Source organism: Felis catus, chromosome B1 (genome assembly GCF_018350175.1).
Source record: "Felis catus isolate Fca126 chromosome B1, F.catus_Fca126_mat1.0, whole genome shotgun sequence".
Classification (NCBI taxonomy): domain Eukaryota; kingdom Metazoa; phylum Chordata; class Mammalia; order Carnivora; family Felidae; genus Felis; species Felis catus.
In genome coordinates, this window is record NC_058371.1 from 6862559 (window position 1) to 6880821 (window position 18263).

The window sequence follows — 18263 nt, forward strand, 5'->3', positions numbered from 1 at the left end:
AAGGCATGATTTACAGAACTGTGCTCTGGCAGCATTTTCTGGGGCCTGCATGCACAGGCAGCCTTTCTTGTCTCCCTCTAATCTGGCCACATCATGAATTTGATGAGAATTCATTATTATTTACACTATTTTGGAGTAACACATATCTACTAGTTTTGCAGATAATAAAATTTACATCTCTATTTCTTGTTTACTTCTTTTTGTTTTGCTTTTGGGGAGTTCTTGAGAGAGGAAGGGGAGAATCACCATCTTTACTTTCCCACTTTAAAACCAGAAGTTTCGGGGTACCTGGGTGGCTCAGTTGGTTAAGTGTCCAGCTTCGGCTCAGGTCACAGTCTCGCCGTTCAGAGTTTGAGTCCTGCGTTGAGCTCTGTGCTGACAGCTCAGAGCCTGGAGCCTGCTTCGGATTCTGTGTGTGTCTCTCTCTCTCTCTCTCTGCCCCTCCCCCACTTGTGGTGTTTCTCTCTCTCTTTCTCTCTCTCTCTCAATCTCTCTCAAAAATAAAAATTAAAAAAAAAAACCACAGAAGTTTCTGGTTGATAATAGTCCTTTACCTGGGCTTCCTGAATCCATCTTACATACTACCACCGAGTTATTTCTAAATTGCATATTTGACAATGTCATCTTGTTTAAAATCCTTCAGTGTCTTCTCTTTACATATGGACAAATTCAACCATCCAAGATCTGATTCTATATATCCTACAATATTTTCTTTTTCCTGTACCTCAGCCAAAGGACTCATTTATGATTTCCCAAATTCACATTTAAATCTATGCTTGTAGGGGCGCCTGGGTGGCTCAGTCGGTTAAGCGTCCGACTTCGGCTCAGGTCATGATCTCACGGTCCGTGGGTTTGAGCCCAGCGTCGGGCTCTGTGCTGACAGCTCAGAGCCTGGAGCCTGTTTCAGATCCTGCGTCTCCCTCTCTCTCTGACCCTCCCCTGTTCATGCTCGCTCTCTCTCTGTCTCAAAAATAAATAAATGTTAAAAAAAAATTGTAATAAAAAAAAAAATAAATCTATGCTTGTAGATCTTTGCCCAGAATCTTGCTTTCTCCTGGATGAGCTTCACCATGGCGCCTGCCTCATAAATGTCAACTCATCTCTTAGGACATAGATCAAGGGTTAACTCCATAGCAAAAGGTTTGCCAGTTTCTCCCTTCCACGCCCCTACCCCCACAACATAGAGCAACAACTGTCCTTTCCTGTAAGACCCTTTGGGCTTACTACACTTGACAGTCATGAACTGTGACAGAGTTCATCTGTTTAATCGAGCCCAAGGCCCCTCGTGTTCTGAGATCATATTTTGTTCATTTTGTACCCTGGTTCTGGATAAGTAACTGGCAAACTGTAGGAGCAGAGGGACTGGTTTTCCTGATGAATGGTGCTGAGTCAAGCATACTGTGTCCTTGGAAATGGGGCCAGGAGAGAGGGAGAAATTGAGAATTGGTGAGGGCTGAGGGTGCTCACCTGACTGACTTCTGTCTCTCTATAATTCCTCTCACTTGATTGCTGTGCTGCTCCTGTGAATCTGCCCAGAAATTCCAATTCAGTGCTCTCATTTTCAAGATGAGACACTAAGGCCCAGAGCTGAGAAGCTACCTGCCCAGGGAGTGTCCCTGGAGCCATAACCCAGGTATTCTGGCTCCAGTGTTTCTCTTGGTTAATTCAAACTTGACCCATATGTGTGTGTGTGTGTGTGTGTGTGTGTGTATGTATCTGACTGACTTATTTCACTTAGCATAATATCCTCCAGTTCCATCCATGTTGTTGCAAATGGCCAGATTTCATTCTTTGTCATTACCAAGTAGTATTCCATTGTATATATAAACCACATCTTTTGTATCCATTCATTCATTGATGGACATTTGGGCTCTTTCCATGATTTGGCTATTGTTGAAAGTGCTGCTATAAACATTGGGGTACATGCGCCCCTATGAATCAGCACTCCTGTATCCTTTGGATAAATTCCTAGTAGTGCTGTTGGTGGGTCATAGGGTAGTTCTATTTTTAATCTTTTGAGGAACTTCCCCACAGTTTTCCAGAGTGACTGCACCGGTTTGCATTCCCACCAACAGTGCACGAGGGTTCCCGTTTCTGCACATCCTTGCTGATATCTGTTATTTCCTGAGTTGTTAATTTTAGCCACTCTGACTGGTGTGAGGTGGTATCTCAGTGTGGTTTTGATTTGCATTTCCCTGATGATGAGTGATGTTGAGCATCTTTTCATGTGTATGAGCATTTTCTTTTTAGGTTTACTTATTTTGAGAGAGACAGAGAGAGAGCAAGCATGAGTGGGGGAGGGGCAGAGAGGTTAGGAGAGACAACATTCCAAGCAGGCTCCACCCTATCAGTGCAGAGCCCGATGCAGAGCTCGAACCCACAAACTACAGGATGATAGACCTGAGCCAAAACCAAGAGCTGGAGGCGTAACCAACTGAGCCACCCAAGTACCGCAGTGAGCAGTTTTTAATAATATTCCCAAATGATTTTTGTAGTTTTCAACCCAAACTGTTTTTGTCCACTTATTTCCAGTGTACTCCTATGGAGCACCTGCCCCACACTGGAACACACAGGAACACACCAAAGGCAGCAAAACTCCTCACTCTTCCCGGGTGGACGACTTTACCGACTTTACAGCTCATTCAATGGCTAAAGCTTTGGTCTAGTCGTGGTTTAATGCCTTGTTTCATTATCTGTCTCCCCTCAACATGTGTCATTTCTTTTTTGCTTCTGCTATGTTTCACTATTTCCTTTTGATTTCCTCCCTTCTGCACAGAGATCTTACTTTTTCCACTTGTTTATCATCTTAGCCCTAACAAAGTCTGACAGTTTCATAGAAGTTTGCTCCTCCTTCTTCTCATCTGCTCCATGTCTTCTAGTTCTCACAGCCTCAGTTTCCCCTCTTGCAATATGCTCTCTAAGGCAGCACCTTCCATCGCACCTCATGCCTCCTAAAGGAGGGCGCCTGCTCAGCTCTTGGTGGAGGCAAGTGTCTTCCCCGTGACCTTCCTGAGAAGCAGTGACAGTGCTAAGTTCTCTGTTCCCTAAAACTTTTGCTGGTCATTCTCCACTGGGGAAACCACATTCACAAATGCTAATTGGAGAACCTGTCGCTAGCCCTTGGGTGACCGCCAAGGGCTAGCTGCTCCTCTGGAAGTTGCCCACTCAACAGTTTCTCTGGTTCACTAGTGCAATGTGATCAGAACAAGGTCAGGCCATTAGGGGCACCTCCAGGAACAGGTGCTGGAGAATGAAGAAGAGGCTGAGGAAGCTGCCCTGCTGCCCACAGGAGGGAGAGGAGGTGAGTGAGTGCTTGGCAGAGAGCAGACTGGGGAGGATCTGGGACAGGGCTGTGTGTTCAAGACCAAGTTCCCTCATTATCAGGCAGAAGATCCCATTAACCTTCCCACTCACACTTGATTCCCTTCCCGTGGGCACACGCACACCTCTCCCAAGTGCCTTAGGACTACCCATCTCAGAGCCAAGGCGGGGGGGACTTTGGGATGTCACCTACCCCAGTTCTGTGATTTTGCAGGTGAGGGATCGAGGTGATGTGACTCATAAGTCAGAGGCAGAGCCAGGACTTGAACCTAGCATCCCAAATCTCAACGTACCACTTATTTTTCTGCATCATATTCCTAAGACACCCGAAGCTATTTCTGTGGAAGAATTTAGGCTCCATGAAGTGAATTTGCATGGCGGCTAGGAGCATAGGTTTGACTCAGACTTGAGTTGAGTTCCTGCTTGGCCACTGTGTGGCCCTGTTGCCTCATCTGTAGAACACAGTCATTGTGAGAACCTACCTCTAAGGGTTGTCTTAAGGATGAAATGCAGTGATCACGGAGAGCAGGTAGCCTAACGCTTTGCTCTTGGTGAGGGCTTGATGCTTGTCACCGGTTACTGGGCCCATCTGGTGTTCATTTTCATATTTACAGCTCTGCCTCAGACGACCAAAAGCCACCTATCTACATGTATAAGATGATATAGTTCATTTAAACTGACCTAAAGTAAGATATCAGGGGCTTGAAGGCCACCTGCCTGGATTCTCCCTCGAAGAAGGAATGTACTGAGTGGTGGGCGGCGAGACCCCTGTCTAAGTGAATTAATTCCCCTGTGTGAAGTGTGAGGTTCAGAGGTCCAGAAGGAAAGTCTCAGGAGAGCCTGGGAAGCATCTGGAGAGAGGTGACCCATTAGCACAGGGAAAAGACATGAATTCCAAGTGTCTATGGTTTGGGAAAGGAGTTTCCTACTCCTACTGAGGCTAAAGTTATTGTCTGCCTGGTTCATCCAGAAGGATTCAATACTGAGGAGACAGAGTAAACAGACCCAGTCTGGAATTTTCAAGACTTCATGGTCTCCTAGGTGAAATATGGGTCAACAGGTAATAGGACATCCAGCTGGTTCATGATGGCAAGAAGATAGTTCTTTTTTTTTTTTTTTTTTTTTCTAGCTAGAGAGAGAAAGAGTTCATTCAGTGAGACCATCTTGTCAGAATGTTGTCAGTAAGCTCAGACCTCCACAGGCCAGGGAGTGGGCTGAGAACACAGCAGCCAGTATTTTGTTTTCTCATCGTAGAAAAGAGAACAGAAGTGCTGACCTGGGGCCATCTGCTCTGGTGCCTGCCCTTCTCAAGGGCGCCTTCCGGGAGAACAGACCTCAGGGCATTTGCTGCCCCAAGACTCAGGGAGAATTTTGCTAGAGTCATGTGATCTATCTATCTATCTATCTATCTATCTATCTATCTATCTATCTATCTTTCTCTCTCTTTCTCTGCCACACACACTCATTTCTCTCTCCCTCTCTGCCTGTCTCTCTCCCTCTCTCTCTTTCTGTCTCCTTCTATTCCCCTCCTTCCCTTCATTTCTACTTTCTTTCCTTAAAGATATCAATCACCTTTACTTTGGACAGTTTTTCTCCCATTTCCTACATCCTCCAGAGATTGCTCTCAGGGCTTATAAAGAGTGGTAGCCCAAATTCCTTGACCCAAAGTGGATTTTCTCTGGCTCTCACTAGTCAAATGGAAATCTTGATATAAACTAAATCAGCTCAATTTTGGACACTCAGAGAGTGGTGGACTCAGTCCAGGGGACACAGAAGCACTGAATGATCATGTCATTAAAATACTCTCAGTTCCTTCACTGGACACACACTGGTTTCTGATGCCCAGAAGACATCTGGGCTGAAACCACAGCCTGTGCTTAATGCATGAGTTGAAATTCATAATCAAGTCCTGGAACAAAAATCAAAGGTTTTCATGGAAGAGGTCACATGTAACAATTAACTACTGAAGCATCCATTTTTTAAAAACTTGTTTTTTAAATCTAGTTTTGAAAAATCTTGTTAGGTTGTTGGGTATTAAGGAAGCTGATCTTTAACACAGGAAGGGAGGAAAAAGGGAACAAGAAAGAAGAAAATGGGGGAAATAGGGTAAAGTTTGCATTGTGGTGACCGGGAGGCATCTCCTGCAGGCTTGGCTGTGACACTGTCTTGACCTTCTAGGTTGACCATAGCTCCCCCACTGTGAAGCAAGTAGGTTGGGTGAAGTGATCTCTGAAGGCTCCAGTAATTGTGAGTCTATGCAATTCGATGAGAGGAGAAAATAAGAAATATGTACCTCAGAATCAAAGGGGTTAAATCATAATTATTATAGATTTAGGATTTTATGCTCGAGAATCCATTGAGAAATAATCACAAGAAGACCAATACAGTCCAACCGGGGGGGCCAGTGACAAAATTATTGTCGATCATCAATAGCATTTTCTATGCAAATAGTAGCCAATTATAAAATACAAAGAGAGAAGATTATAACCCAAATAGAAAGAAAAACCATAAAATATCTAGAGATAAAGTCACAAGAAATGTCCTGGATCTAGATGAAGACCTGTATTGAAGGTCTTAAAAAAGTTATGTTGAAGAAAGGCAAAAACTAGTAAGTTGAAACCTTGTTCTTAGAAAGACTCAATTATCCATTTTTTCTTAAGACCTGTCATTTCAATGCAGTGTCAGTTAACAAAGCAATAAAATTATTTTTAACTTGAGTAAGTAGTTGAAAAGTTATTTTGTAAGAGTGAATCATTGAGAGTGGCTGTGAATCTTGGCAAGAACTATAAGCGAGGTCTTGACTCTTTTTTTCTGTTTTTTAATGCCACATTAAAAAAACAGATTTTTATACAGTTGACCCTTGACCCCTGAAAAGAAGCAAATAATTTTTTTCCTTTTAAGTTTTTATTTAAATTCCAGTTAACATACAATGTAATACTAGTTTCAGGTGTACAATAAAGTGACTCAGCACTTCCATAGAATCCCCAGTGCTCATCACAAAGGCATCCTTAATCCCCATCACCTATTTCCCCACCCCCCACCCACCTCCCCTCTGGTGACCATCTGTTTGCTCTCTGTAGTTAAGAGTCTGTTTCTTGGTTTGCCTCTCTTTTCACTTTGCTCATTTGTTTTGTTTCTGAAATTCCACATGAGTGCAATCACATGGTGTTTCTCTTTCTCTGACTGCCTCATTTTGCTTAGCATTATACTCTCTCGTTCCATCTACATCATCGCAAATGGCGAGAGTTCATTCTTTTCATGGATGGGTAATATTCCATCGTACGGAATGCGGGTTAACATCGTGGAGCACCGCACAGGAAGAGACACGCAGGAGAGCGGACAAGAACGGAGTCCACCCCACGACCTGAGCCTTTCTGGGCACTTGATACTGCTGAAGTTAGGATTTAGGTGCTCTGACTAGTATGCAAAATGCCCCATCTGTTCTCTCCAGGGTGTCCCGAGGTACTTTCACATCAGGGTAGGTCTGGTCATCGTCCGTACCTTCCCATAATGTGTGGTTTGGTTTCTCTTCCGTGAAAGCCTCCGTGTTCGAAGAGAACAGAGACATGAACTCAAATTCGTGCCTCTTCTCTGAGGCAGCACAGGACTACAGAGTGGGGGCATCTCTGTGAGCTCGGGAAATTCCCATTTCTGAGTGGAGCACGAAAGAGTCTCCATGTCACTGCTGGGAACTCAGTTCTGTCACAGCTTTTCAGAACAGCTTCCACCTCTGCGCCAAAGAATGGAGGACAGACCTGACCAGGAATACAGACATAATTAGGTAAACACACAGACAAAACCTGTCTTTAAGAAAAACCAAACATGAACAAAGTAAAAAGTAATCATTCAAGAGTAGCCATGAATTCTGGCTACTAGATGAGTGGGTACAGGGCAAAAAGGAAGCCAGAAACGGTTTTTGTAACACACGTGATAAAAGATGAGTGACCTTAAATATTTATAGAGTTGTCTGAAATCAGTAAGAACAGATGAATGGGAAAATAGAAAACCAAGTGAAGTGTATAGACAGGTAACAAGAGACAAAAATAACCGATGAACATTGTTAAAAAATGCTCAACTTTTTCAGAAATAATTTTAACAAGATATACAAAAGCAAGCAGGAATAATAATAATAATTATTAGCAGGAATAATAATAATTATTATTATTATTTTAAGTTTATTTAGAGAGAGAGCACAAGCAGCAAGGGGCAGAGAGAATGGGAGAGAGAGAGAATTCCAAGCAGGATCTATGCAGTCAGCACAGAGCCTGACCTGGGGCTCGAACTCACCAACCATGAGATTATGACCTGAGACGAAACCAAGAATCGGACGCTTAACTGACTGAGCCACCAGGTGCCCACAGACGGGAAGGTATTATTATTCACTAATGTGATTTGCAAAGATTGAAAACATTGATAATAACTAGTACCAATAAGAAGATCAAGAGTCCAAAGATATTTTTGCACATTGTCAGTAAGAGGATAAAGTAGTAACAACAGTTTCTGGAGTGGGCACCTGGGGAACACCTATGACACTTGAAATACACAAGCAGTTGACTGTCCATGTATTGGCATTTATATAAACGTTGAAAATCCTGTGAATTTCTAAAGATACATGTATAGTCATCCAAATATGTGAAGCAAATGTATTTGAATAGATGTTAAAGAATTTCCAAGATAATATTTACCATGGGGGGAAACCCACCTATATGAAGTATGATTCTATATTTTAAACGTAAAAATTAGTATTTACATCATTTTATTCACAAGGAAAAAGAACAAAAGTACTCTGAATTGTAAACAGCATTTATAATTGAAAGGTAGGGCTATGGGTTTGTTTGTTTGTTTTTAACCTTCCAGTTTTTACATTATTTGCAATTTTCCAAAGTGTATTTTTTTAATGTCAGAAAAGTAACTGAAGTGAAAATAAAGGATAAAATTCAAATCCTAGGAATAATTTGGCATATTTCCCCCTATTTTTTAAAGTTTTTAAAAAATCTATTACTTATTTCGAGAGAGAGAGAGAGAGAGAGAGAGAGAGAACCAGTGGGGGAGGGGCAGAGAGAGAGGGGGACAGACCATCCCAAGCAGGCTCCATGCCGACAGCAGAGAGCTCAATGCAGGGCTTGAACCCATGAACTGTGAGATCATGACCTGAACCGAAGTCAGACGCCCAACTGACCGAGACACCCAGGTGCCCCTTTCCCCTATTTCTTCCTTCAACATGGATTCTCCAGAAAGGTTATAGCCAATCCATTACCATTCTGAATCTTCTGTAAGGAGCACTGGACCATCCCATCAGCTTGCCTCAATGAACTGTCTTACCTGTGAAGAACTCTCTTCATTCTCCTTTCCTAGCAGCTTGACTGCCGGCCCCTACCACTCACCTGCAGGGGCTATAGCTTCAGTGCTGCCTGGACCCCAGTGTCACTCCATGTGGTCAGATAGCAGTGCCTCTAAAAACAGAACCACCCGTCGATCCAGGAATTACACTGCTGGGCATTAATCAAAAATAGAAAAACACTAATTCAAAGGGATACATGCACCCCTATGTTTATAGCAGCACTATTTACATTAGCCAAGATATGGAAGCAGCCCAAGTGTCCATCGAACGGATTTTTAAAGAAGATACGGGGAGTATATATACAATGGAATATTATTCAACCATAAAAAAGAATGAAACCTTGCCATTTGCAGTAACATGGGTGGAACTAGAGTCTGTTATGCTAAGTGAAATAAGTCAGAGAAAGACAAATACCATATGATCTCACTCATAATATAGAATTCAAGAAACAAACAAGCAAAGGGAAAAAAGAAAGAGAGAGGCAAACCAAGAAAGAGACTCTTAACTCCAGAGAACAAACTGATGGTCACCAGAGAGGAGGTGGGTGGGGGATGGGGGAAATACGGGCTGGGGATTAAGGCTGCACTTGTGATGACCATTGGGTATGGTATGGAATTACTGGATGAATATATTGTACACCGGAAACTAATCTAGCACACTGTATGTTAACTATACTGGAATTACAATAGAAAACTTAGCAAAAAAGAAAAAAGACAGCACTGCCTCAACCTACATGTGGAGAGAAACACGAGGCAAGCAGCAGGGGCTCAGGGACCAAGAAGGGCCAGAGCCGATGGAGGAGTGGGGCCTCGGCAGAGGGAGTTCATCTCAACGCCAACCCCTGGGCTGCCGTGACTTCCTCTGACACAGAACCTCGGGCTTCTGACCTTGTCCTCCTGATTTTCACCATCAGGCCTTCGGGACCCTCAGCTCCGTCACCATGAGACTTCTCCAGGTGGTCCTCGCTGCTGTGTTTATCATTTTCCAGGTACTGCCCGGTAAATACCAAGCACGACGCCTGTTCTTATCGTCGCTTTGTTGTTTCCCTTCCCTCAGTCAACCACAGTTGAAGAGTAAAGCATCAGGGAGCTACTCGGAGGCCATGTCTACACCCCAAAATAACTTTCTGCAAAGTTTAAGAATTCCTTCGGAGGGAATTCCAAACATCCTGTTAAAAGGGCTGGTTAGGTAGCTGTCTTCTCCTCCCTCCCCTTCCCTGTGGATGAACCGGATGATTGGAAACAGAATCCGCTGGCTCACCTGTTGGTATCACCTGGTGTGGAGACAGAGATCCTTCACACAGGCTCCGCCTGGGGACCACTTGACCCTCGTGTCATGGTGGTGGCCTTGAGTTTCTTCTGAAGGGCGAGGCTTCCTTCAGATGGTTCCGTGAGGGTGGGGATGGGTGCGGGGTGGCGGGAGGTGGGGGGATCAGTGAGGAGCACCGGATGGCACAGGTTACCCTTTGGTTAATGCCCAGTTGTCCCCACCTCAGGAAGAACCATCCGTCCAGTGGTTGTCACCAACCATGATGTCTCATGGAAAAATGAGAGGGGAAGGCCTTGGAGCTGAACCACTCATTGTAGATGTCCAGCGGGGAAATCGAGAGCTTCCCCCCACACCCCCAGGTCCCTGGCACGCCCCCCACCCCTGCCCCAGACCTGTGGCTTCATACAAACACCTTTTCATTTCCAGCTGCCACCAGGGCGTTCAACTTTGAAAGACCCTGTTACCTGCGTGGTGGAATCTGCCTGAAGCAAGGGACCCCAGACTGTGAGCCTTTCCGAGGGCCCTGCCGGGCGTTCACCGTTTGCTGCAAAGTGAAGGGCTTATGGGGGCGGGCAGCAGCCGAGAAGCCCTGACTCCCAGGTCCGAAGCAGGGCCCCCCCTGTCCAAATAAAAGCAAACAACATCCAGGTCTAACTAATCAGTCATCTTATCTTTAGGTTTGATTAAAGGAAATCGTTGTTTTTTGGGAAGGGGGTGTCAGGGAGAGGGAGACAATTTAAGAATAAAATTTTTATTATGCTTTACATTTTGCAAAGCCTTTCCTTTCTTTTTAAGTTCTATTTGTTTAATTTAAGACAGAGGGAGAGGGCAGCAGAGGGGCAGAGAGAGAGGGAGAACATTGATCAGGCTCTGTGTTGCCAGCGCAGAGCCCGATGCGAGGCTCGAACCCTCACAAAGCTGTGAGATCATGACCTGAGTGGAAACCAAGAGTCGGGTGCTTAACCGACTGAGCCACTCAGGGGCCCCACACAGCCTCTTCATTTACAGAACATATGTCATCCTTAGAGTGTTTCGGTTTATCAGCCCCACTTTGCTGATGTAGAAACCACACTCAGATGAGTTACATAACTGACCCAAGATGACACCATCAGTAAAAAGAACACAATCTAAGATTTTTCTTTTGGCTGGTCTACAGTACTCTGTCTGCTTGGAAGGGAAGTTATGGTTTCCTTAACAATTGCAGGGAGGCTGGATAGGAAAGGATCCCCCATCATGGGGTGAGGCCATACAAGGACAGAGCTTTGTCCTGGGACCTGCCGGTGCAGTGGGCAACCCGCCCAGTGGGAGGACACTGTCGAGGGAGCACAGCGCCCAGCATGTGGTGGTGGTTCACGCAGGTGCACAGGGAGACCATCCAGAAAGGAGCATCAGGTGCAGGTCAGAAGGCTCTAGTGTGGATTGCTGTGATTATTCTGTGTCTTCCTTGTTCACTTTTCTTGTTCAGGGCATGACGTCTGCTGTAGTATCCTGCGTGTCACCTCTCCACGACAGGTGTCACTGTCTTGCCTCTGCAGAGTGGCTTTCTACAATGTACAAAGCAAACCTGGAGGCGGGGGTGTGGGGAGAGGAGGCAGGAAGTAGTGCGAGGTGCCCGGGAGGCTGGAGGACAAAGAGGAGAGGTAAGTTTTACTAACGTTCTTCCAAAACCGGAAGAGTCACATGGGAAAGAAAAGAGTGTGCCTGGAGCTATGGTCAGTAACAGTGTGGACCATCTACATGACTGGGTCCCTGTCACTCAACAACTAAAGAAAATTCAGTGCAAGTGTGTACACGAACAATAGACTATTATCAGCTGTAAATGAGCGTCTGCAAAGCTATTCGGATCCAGGTACAAATGTTAGCCTCCTGGGTGTTCTCAGTGGGCACTGGCTTCCCACGCAGTCTGCGTACAGGGCTCACAGGCTTGGACATTCCTGGTGTCTGTGACATCAGTCCACAGTGTGCCACATCAGAATGGTTCTGGGTCCAGTAGTCAAATGGTCTCCCATCACCAGGAGAATTTAGGAACCGACTTGTACCCCAATGTTTATAGCAGCACTCTCAGCAATAGCCAAATTACAGAAAGAGCCTAAATGTCCATCAACTGATGAATGGATAAAGAAATTGTGGTTTATATACGCAATGGAGTACAATGTGGCAATAAGAAAGAATGAAACATGGCCCTTGGTAGCAACGTGGATGGAACTGGAGAGTGTGATGCTAAGTGAAACAAGCCATACAGAGAAAGACAGATACCATATGTTTTCATTCTTATGTCGATCCTGAGAAACTTAACAGAAACCCATGGGTGTGGGGAAGGAAAAAAAAAAAAAAAAGAGGTTGCAGTGGGAGAGAGCCAAAGCATAAGAGACTCTTAAAAACTGAGAACAAATTGAGGGTTGATGGGGGGTGGGAGGGAGGGGAGGGTGGGTGATGGGTATTGAGGAGGACACCTTTTGGGATGAGCACTGGGTGTTGTATGGAAACCAATGTGACAACAAATTTCACATATTAAAAAAATAAATAAATACATAACTCATCTCCTTATTTGTATTTCTTCACCATGAGGTGCAAACCCTCTTTGCTTTCCAGTCTCTCTCTCCCACCATTCACAGGCCCACAGACATCCCTGTCTTACACACTGTCTGGAAAACCCCAGCACGGCCCTGTGCCTCTACTCCATGCTTTTCCATGCCTTTTGCTCTTGGTTCAAGCACGGAGGACTGGCTTGGTAACAGAGGAACTAGAACCCTGGAGGGGAGGGGAGGGGAGGGGAGGGGCGGGGAGGACCCCCAATGGGGCATGTAGAACTCTTTGTCATGGGGGAAGAGAAAGAAGAGGCGGGAACACCCAACCTGAGTTCTGTTTGTGTTGTTGCATCTCCGACTGTCCCTTTCATGGTAAACCGTCTGGTTCTGACTTGGCCGCCAGAATTGCTGGACTACTTGGACAAAATTCACCCATTATGTCAACTTTCATTCATTCATTTTCCTTAACTCGTATTTATTAAGCAGTAAACCAAACAAAAAACATTCCTACCTTCGTGGTGCTTATATTCTAACAGGAGAGATGGAAATAAAAACATGTGATACTTTAAATATTTATAAGTGCAAAATTTGAAAAAAAAAATCAGGAAAAGGATATGAAGTCCTGGGTATGTGGGAGGGTGTGCAGGGAAGGCCCCACAGGCAAGTTCATGAGTGGCAAAGCAGTCTTTCTGGATCTGACTGTCTGGTGTGCAGTTTAGTTGGTCATTCCAAGTCTGAGTTTGTGCTCACTCTTGGGAAATCCCTAGAAATTGTTAGGTCTTGTAATTTTTTTCCTGGGGGCATGGGCAGAAGGAGAGAGAGAACCTTAGGTAGACTCCGTCCAGCACGGAGCCAGATGCAGAGCTCAATGTCACCTGAGATCATGTTTTTAATCTCATCTCATCTCATCTCATCTCATCTCATCATCTCATCTCATCTCTTCATCTTACCCATTGAAGCCTTAGCCACTCAGAAGGATCTACAATAAATTTTTCAACACATCAAAGATGATACAGGTGCTACCTCAACAACATCATGCTTTTGGGGCAGACATCCATGTGGAAATACTGGCTTGCTCTTACTCTGGGACACAGACTCAACAATCTATGCCATGCGCTCTAGAATTACAGTAAGAAACTCTTGGAGGAGATAAAGCCATCATTAGTTTTCTGGCCTTCTGGTTCACAGTTATCCACCACTTAAGTTATGCTAAGCTAACCTGTGCATTTAGTTGACTCTGCTTAACAATACTAGAAATAAGAGTACATGCAAAGAAATTTCTTCCTCAAAGAACGGAAGTTGCTAGTAATTGGGAGACTGAACAGGTAAGACACAGAGAAATATTTATAGGAACCTACCTCTTACCACAGAGATGCTCCAGTTATGTCCCAGGAAACACTCAGGGAAACATTTGCACCATTTCTACCATGATCAGAGGGATATGGTTAGCAGTGTGTAGGCCAGACTGACATTTTTTTTTTTTAAGATTTTATTTTTAAGTAATCTGAACATCCAATGTGGAGCTCAAAGTCACAACCCCTAGATCAAGAGTCACATGCTCTACCAACTGAGCCAGCCAGGCACCCCAAGATTGACATTCTTAATACCTTTCCTGTCTACCCTAGAGACCACAAATATTACAACAACAGACCATATTAACTATTATTTTGATTCCAAAGATTCCTCCACATTTGCTTTGTCCTTGTCTGTTTTCTCTACAGTTACCTGGCTCTTGAATTCGTGTTCTCAAGATAGATGGTCAGACAATATGAGGGATCAGCTTCCGGGAGAAATGGGGCCAACAGTAGAGTTTTCCAGAGGTGCCAGGTATGAGTGGGGTCCTTAGTCTCCTGCACAACCCATTGATATCTAGCAAAAACTAATTAGAGGAAAAGGGTTACAGATTCACTGTCACAGGTCAGATTTTAAAGAGTGTCATCAATCATATGTCTATTACATATTTTGTATTTGGTATGTGTCTTAGTTCATTTGGGCTGCTATAAGAATACCATAGACCAAGTGGCTTGTAACCAACAGTGTATGTATTTATTTCTTACCATTCTAGAGGCTGGAAGGCCAAGATCAAGATGCTGGCAGATTCCATGGGCAAGGGGCCATGTCCTGTTCACAGATGGTTGTCTTTTTGCTGTATCCTCACATGGTGGTAGGGACAAGGGAGTTCTCTGGGGTCTCTTCTGTAGACACCTAATCACCTCCCAGAGGCCACCCAAATACCATCACACTGGGGCTTCAGCTTTAACATATGAATTTTAGGGGGACATATTCAGTATGACTCTAAAAACCCTAACATATTTAGTCCTCTGAAATTTTAAGAATTGAAATAATAAATATTAAGACTTTTGATTTTTTTGTTATATAAGCTATGTATACTTTTTCTCTATGAAACACTGAAAAATCTAAAAATACATACAAAAAAGTTATAATCTATTTTCATGCTCCACTTAGTTTATCAAATAGTTTTCCTTCAAATGAATAGTTAATCAACTCTATATGATTTATCCACTGCCCTCTGTCACCATTCACATGAAAGCCACCTTTATTGTGAACTGAATGTCAGTGTCTGCATGGTGGCTTTTCTGTTTGGATGTCTGGGTTTTTTTGTTTTGTTTTGTTTTTCTGTTTGGCGCCTATGCTTCATATTTCAAGCTTCACGATTATTTATTTATTTATTTATTTATTTATTTATTTATTTATTTTTATTTTTTAAGTTTATTGATTTGTTTTGAGAGAGAGTAAGTGCAAATGGGGAAGGCACAGAGAGAGAGAGAGAGAGAGGGAGAGAGAGAGAGAGAGAGCAAATCCCAAGTAGGCTGCATACTGTGAGCATAGAGCTTGATGAGGGGCTAGATCTCACAACAGTGAGGTCATGACCTGAACCAAAATCAAGGGTCGGACACTCAACCAACTGAGCCACCCAGGTGCCCCCAAGCCTCAGTGTCATTATAAACAATAATAACTTGTAGTGGAAGTCACCGTTGTTACTCTTTATAAAAATATCCTTATTTATTCTTGCACATTTCCCCTATACAATGAGTTTTTTACATGGGCTGGGTTAAGATCATAAACATCTTTAAGTCCTAATTTCTAAATGATCACTAGTCTATGGAAAGTTACTATTAGCCAATTTATTATCCTTTTAAAATGTATAATTTTTACTGGATTCTAAGAGCCGGTCCTTATGTAAAGAGACTAGTGGACTATCCCACAGTGGTAAGGAACTCAGAATCTGGAACCAGACTTCTGACTCTCATTTTGATTTCACCACGTACAAACTTTATCACTATATACCAAGTATCTCTAAGTATCTCCTGTGTACTTTTAGGGATCATATTAGTACCTGCATAAAGTAAGGCCACTTTGCTTCTGGCTTCAGGAAGACAATAATAATCCCCTTCATTATGGTCTTCTTGATTGGTTCTACTCGATTACATAAATGTAAGATATCAACTATGATCCAGGGAGAAGAGGGAAAGATACGAAAATCTGCCACTTCTGAGGACATTTATTGTAGACAACGGTTCATTCAGAGTCAGCAGATCATTGTTTTTTGAGGAACCCAAGATCTTCTGGGTGAAGAAAAACTGAAATGTCATTGTCATGCCCTGCTCCCCGAGATTCTGAGTCAGGGTCAGCTGAGCCAAACCCCAGGAACAGAAGAGATAAACAGCAGGTTAAATAAAATTTGAGAGGTTGGTTACACTAAATCCCCTGCTTCAAGGCAAGGGCCTAATTTGGGAAGAGACCTTGTTTTTCTTTGGTCTGTGGCTAAGAAGGAAAGCCCTTGGCTTTCCCCTACACTGGGACTATGTTTCCTTGGCAGTACAAGAGCCAAGAGCACGAGGTTTTCTCAGTCATGAGACATGACTGTGGCAGGGTCAGGGACCTGAATCAGCAGGGTAATCACTGGGACAGTAGACTTTCACTGGTCAGAGTAGACAGGACCAGTCCTTATTAAGAACACAGGACATGGCTGAGCAGAGCCTAGATTTCAGCTCTTTGGAGAACAGAGGGACCACCTCTTCAGGGAGAACAGAGTCTGGCAACGTAGGTGATGGTTTTCATTCTACTGAGCACTTGAGAGATTAGTGGAAGAATATAAGGACTTCATGTGACTGTATTTGTACTCGGAGCTGAAGGAGCAGATTATACTAGTTCCATGAGAATAATTGGAGAAAAAAAATTCTACAAACCACCCCAGGTTTTTCATAGAGTAAATTCTCCATCGATCCTAGCCGTTTTGATTTTATGACCACTACCATGACTGTTCTTCCTCAGGCCTTGATTCATCAAGCGCTCACAAAAGAAATTCCCCCAGCTCTGCACCGAACATTGGTAATCATTACCCTTGTTTATTTCACGGGCGTTCATTGTCCAGTGAGTGGACATTGTCAGTGCTCTGATCACAATGGACATTCTCTTCCGTGTTTAGTCACCCTGATCAGACTTATAAATGAGGAGACTTTAAACTACTTTTTATTCAACCTTATTACACCTGCCATTTGTCTTTTCTTTTCCAGGAGCTTCTGAGGAGGCCTCCACTGACTCGGCGCTATGAGACTGTTTTCCCTTCTCATCTTTGTCGTCTTCTTCATCTCGCAAGTAGCTCCAGGTAAACCCTCTTCGGCATCTCCTTAAACTGTGACCTGCTCTCTTGTCCAATCTGATGTCATTCATACAAATAGGCTCTCCTTTCTTGAAGCCTCCACCCGCTGAGGTGTGTTTGAACTAGAATTCACCATCCTCATTCTCTGGGTATTGCGTTTAGTGACTGCCTGTGAGGGCTGGCAAAGAGGACCCTTAGAGGTTTTCTAGAAGGAGGCAATTCATGTATTTAGAACCATGGCATTTTGGTAGAAACTTGAAGTGTATTTTGCTCCACACCTTGAGCAAGTGGTGGTAAGAATAAAGAGAGGGGGAGAGGGGCACTTCACTTCCTGCCTGGTGTTCATTCCTGACACCACAGAAGTGCTGAGTATCACTGAACAGCTCAGGTGCTTTACAGAGTACTACAGCTACTTGGATTTGGTGGGGGCGGGGGGAGAAGATTGGCCTATGTGGGTGAGCATCATGAGGGTTTGGCAGGTCACTGAGGGTTTGAACTTGCTTCCCCCAGAAAGACAGCCACGTGGTGCTTTGTGGTCCCCCCCCCCAAATCCTCTGTCACTACTTTTCTCCTCCTCCTCCAATATTCTATCTTTATATAAATAAATCCACCCAAATATTCCATGTCTGTGTCTTACTGCTCGGGGCTTCTGTGCCTTTCGGAGCACCAGGGGACAGGAACTGGGGAGGGCTGTGTGCCCCCAGCCACTGCCCTCCTTTTGTTTGCTTTGGGTCAACAAAGTCTGTTGACTGTGGACCCACTGGGCATGACGACTGATTTCAGTGCATCACTCAGAGTAGTGACCCAACCTCCGTTTCCTCAATGGGCTGGTTTTTTTTTTTTAAAGTGTGTTTATTTTGAGACAGAGCGAGACAGAGACAGAGTGAGTAGGAGAGGAGCAGAGAGAGGGAGAGACAGAATCCCAAGCAGGGCTCTGATGGCACAAAGCCCAACATGGGGCTCGAACCCATAAACTGTGAGATCATGACCTGAGCTGAGATCACGAATCCAATGCTTAAACAACTGAGCCACCCAGATGCCCATAATCAGAGAAGAGAAAAAATACATTATGGTGGGCTGTGAGGGAATGTCTTTGGGGGAAGAATAAGGAGAGAATTACAGGACTTCTAACAGCATGACTCTTGGTTACAGCACTAGGGTAAAGAGATACAACTGTTTC